The sequence below is a fragment of the Ornithorhynchus anatinus genome, chromosome 7 (genome assembly GCF_004115215.2).
Source record: "Ornithorhynchus anatinus isolate Pmale09 chromosome 7, mOrnAna1.pri.v4, whole genome shotgun sequence".
Taxonomy (NCBI): Eukaryota; Metazoa; Chordata; class Mammalia; order Monotremata; family Ornithorhynchidae; genus Ornithorhynchus; species Ornithorhynchus anatinus.
This window is the reverse complement of record NC_041734.1, coordinates 28,375,450-28,379,762: the sequence shown is the minus strand read 5'-3', so window position 1 is coordinate 28,379,762 and position 4,313 is coordinate 28,375,450.

Sequence of the window (4,313 nt, the reverse complement as noted above, 5' to 3'; positions counted from 1 at the left end):
CCAAACCTGAACGAAAAGAGTTCAGTGTCAAAATAGCAAGGTAAACTCTAGGGTGCCCAAACTGGAACCAAAAAATTTCAAGTCCAAAGCTGCAAATCAAAGGCTGCAGGGTCCAAACTGGAACCAAAAGGGTTTGGGTCCAAACCTGTACGAAAAGGGTTTGGGGCCAAACCTGCAAGGCAAACTCTAGGGGGCCCAAATTGGAACCAGAAGTGTTTGGGCCAAACCTGCAATGCAAACTCTGGGGAGGCCAAACTGGTACCCAAAGTGTTTGGGGCCAAATCTGCAAGTCAGAGGCTTCGGGACCCAAAGTGAAACAAAAAGGGTTCGGCGAGAAACCTGCAAGGAAAACTCTGGGAGGGCAAAATTGGAACAAAAAGGGTTGGGAGCCAAAATTACAAGGCAAAGGCCGTGGAGCCCAAACCTGAAAGAAAAGGGTTCGGGCCAAACCTGCAAGGGAAACTCTAGGGTGCTCAAACCCTAGATTCGGGACCAAAAGGATTCAGGGCCAAACATGCAAGGCAAAAGCTGTGGGGCCCATACTTGAACAAAAAGAGTTCGGGGCCAAACCTGTAAGGCAAATTCTATGGTGCCCAAACTGGAACCACAAGCATTTGGAGCCAAACCTGCAAGGCAAAGGCTGTGGGGTCTAAACTGGAACCAAAGTGTTCAGGCCAAATCTGCAAGGCAAAGGCTGTTGGGCCCAAACTGGAATGAAAAAGATTCAGGGCCCAATGTTCAAGGCAAAGTCTGCAGGGCCCAAACTGGAATGAAAAGGGTACGGGGCCAAACCTGCAAGGCAAAGGCTGCAGAGCCCAAACTGGAATAAGAAGCATTTGGGGCCAAACCTGCCAAGAAAAGGCTGCAGTGCCCATACCTGAACGAAAAGGGTTCGAGTACAAACCTGCAAGGCAAACTCAAAGGGTCCCAAATTGGAACCAAAATTGTTCGGGGCATTACCTGCAAGGCAAACTGTGGGGAGGCCAACTTGATACCAAAAGACCTTCAAGGCAAAGGCTGCAGGACCCAAACTGAAATGAAAAGGATTCGGGGCCAAACCTGCAAGGCAAAGGCTGCAGGACCCAAAGTGGAATGAAAAGTGGTCGGGGCCAAACCTGCAAGGCAAATGCTCACTGGCCTAAACTGGAACGAGACGCGCTCGTGGCCCAACCTGCAAGGCAAAGCCTGTGGGGCCCAAACTAGAATGAAAGGGTTCGGGGCCATTCCTGTAAGGCAAAGGCTGCATGGCCCAAACATGAACAAAAAAGGGTTTGGAGCTAAAACTGCAAGGCAAAGTCTGGGGGGCCCAAACTTTAACCATAAGTGTTCAGGGCCAAACCTACAAGGCAAAGGCTGCGGGACCCAAACTAGAACCAAGAGCGTTCCAGGTCCAACATGCAAGGAAAAGTCTGTGGGACCCAATCTGGAACAAAAAGAGTTCAGGGCCAAACCTGCAAGGCAAAGTCTGCGGGGCCCAAAATGGAACCAAAAGGGTTCGGGGACAAACCTGCAAGGCAAAGGCTGCCTGGCCCAAACTGGAACCAAAAGCTTTCAGGGCCAAACATGAAAGGAAAAGGCTACGGGACCCAAACTGGAATGAAACGGGTTCTGGGCAAATCCTGCAAGGCAAACTCTTGTCGGGCCATACTGGAACAAAAAGCATTGGGGGCCAAACCTGCAAGGCAAAGGCTGTGGGGCCCAAAGTGAAACGAAATGGGTTCGTAACCAAACCTGCAAGGCAAAGGCTGTGTGGCCCAAACAGTAACCATAAGTGTTCGGGGACAAACCTGCAAGGCAAAAGCTATGGGACCCAAACTGGAACCAAGAGCATTCCAGGCCAAACCTGCAAGACAAAGTCTTTGGGACCCAAACTGGAATGAATAGGGCTCGGGACCAAACAAGCAAGGCAAAGACTGGGGGCCAAATATGCAAGGTAAAGGCTGCGGGGCCCAAAATGGAACTAAAAGTGTTCGGGGCCAAACCTGCAAGGCAAAGGCTGTGGGGCCCAAGCTGGGACCAAAAAGGTTCAGGGGCCAACCTGCAAGGCAAACTCTAGGGTGCCCAAACTGAAACCAAAAGGTTTAGGGGCCAAACCTGTCAAGTAAAGGCTGCAGGACCCAAACTGGAACCAAAAGGGTTTGGGGCCAAACTTGGAAAGCAAAGGCTTGGGGGAGCACACCTGCAAGGCGAAGTCTGCGGGGCCCAAACTGGAATCAAAAGCGTTTGGGGCCAAACCTGCAGGCAAAGGCTGCGGGGTCCAACCTGAACGAAAAGGGTTTGGGGCCAAACCTGCAAGGCAAACTCTGGGGGTTCAAGCTGGTACCAAAAGCGTTTGGGTCCAGACTTGCAAGGCCAAGGCTCTGGGACCCACACTGAAACAAAACGGGTTCGTAGCCAAATCTGCAAGGGAATGGCTGTGGGGCCCAAATGTTAACCATAAGGGTTCGGGGACAAACCTGCAAGGCAAAGGCTATGGGACCCAAATTGGAACAAGAGGGGTTCAGGGCCCAACCTGCAAGGCAAAGTCTGCTGGGCTCAAACTAGAATGAAAAGGGTTCGGAGCCAAAACTGCAAGGCAAACCCTGCGGGGCCCAAACCTGAATGAATAAGTTTGGGGCCCAACCTTCAAGGAAAACTCTAGGGGTCCCAAACTGGAACGAGAAGGGTTCGGGGCCCAATTTGCAAGGTAAATTCTGGGGACCCAAACTGGAACAAAAAGGGTTCGGGGCCAAACCTGCAAAGCAAAGATTGCGGGGCCCAAACCAGAACCAAAAGAGTTCGGGGCCAAACATGCAAGGCAAAGGCTGTGGGCCCAAACCTGAATGAAAAGGGTTCGGGGCCAAACCCGCAAGGCAAAGGCTGCAGGACCCAAGGTGGAACCAAAAGGGTACGGGGCCAAAGCTGCAAGGCAAACTTTAGGGGGACCAAACTGGAAGGAGAAGTTTTCGGGGCCTAATCTGCAGGTAAAATCTGTGGAACCCAAAATGGAACGAAAATGATTCGGGTCTAACATGCAGCGCAAAGATTGTGGCAGGGGGCAAACCCACTAGGCAAAGGCTGTGGGGCCCAAACTGGAACCAAAAGTGTTTGGGGCTAAACCTGCAAGGCAAAGGCTGAGGGAACCAAACTAAAACCAAAGGTGTTCTGGGCCAAACCAGCAAGGCAAACTCTAGGGGCCCCAAACTGTAACCAAAGGGGTTCGGGGCCAAACCTTTAAGGCAAAGACTGTGGCACCCAAACTGGAACCAAAAGCGTTATGGGCCCAACCTGCAAGGTAAATGCTGCGGGGCCAAAAGGGTTCAGGGCCAAACCTGCATTGCAAACTCTAGGGAGCCCAAACTGGAAACAAAGGTGTTCTGGGCCAAACCTGCAAGGCAAAGGCTGCAGGGCCTAAACTGAAACCAAAAGGGTTCAGGGCCAAAGTTGCAAGGCAAAGGCTTCGGGGTCAAATCTGCAAGGCAAACTCTAGGGGGAGGGCAAACTAGAACAAAAAGTGTTGGGGCCAATCCTGCAAGATAAAGGCTTCGGGGCCAAACCCGCAAGGCAAACTCTGGGTGGGGACCAAGCTGGAACAAAAAGAGTTGGGGGCCAATTCTGCAAGGTAAAGGCTGCGGGGCCCAAACCTGAATGAAATGGATTCGGGGCCCAAACTGCTAGGCAAAAACTGCGGGATCAAAACTGAGATGAAAAGGATTCGGGGCCAAACCTACAAGGCAAACTCTAGTGGGCCCAAACTGTAACCAAAAGGGTTCGGGGCCAAAGCTGCAAAGCAAAGGCTGCAGGGTCCAAACTGGAACTAAAAGGGTTCGGGGCCCAACCTGCAAGATAATGGCTGCAATGCCCAAGACTGAACAAAAAGTGTCCGGGACCAAACTTTCAAGCCAAAGGCTGTGGAGCCTAAATGGAAACCAAATGTGTTCAGGGCCCAACTTCCAAGGTAAAGTCTTTGGGGTCCAAACTGAAACGGAAAGACTTCTGGGCGAAACCTGCAAGGCATAGGCCGTGGTACCCAAACTGAAATGAAAAGGGTTCAGGGCCAAACCTGCAAGGCAAAGGCCACGGCACCAAAACTGGAACAAAAAGGGTTCGGGGCTGAACATTTAAGGCATAGTCTGCGAGACCCAAACTGGAACAAAAAGGGTTCAGGGCCAATCCAGTAAGAGAAATTCTGTGGGGGTCAAAATGGAACATAACTGGTTGGGGGCCATACCTGCAAGGCAAAGGCTATATGGCCCAAACCTGAATGAAAGGTGTTTGGGGCCAAATCTGCAAGACAAATTTGAGGGGGCCCAAACTGGAAACAAAAGGATTTG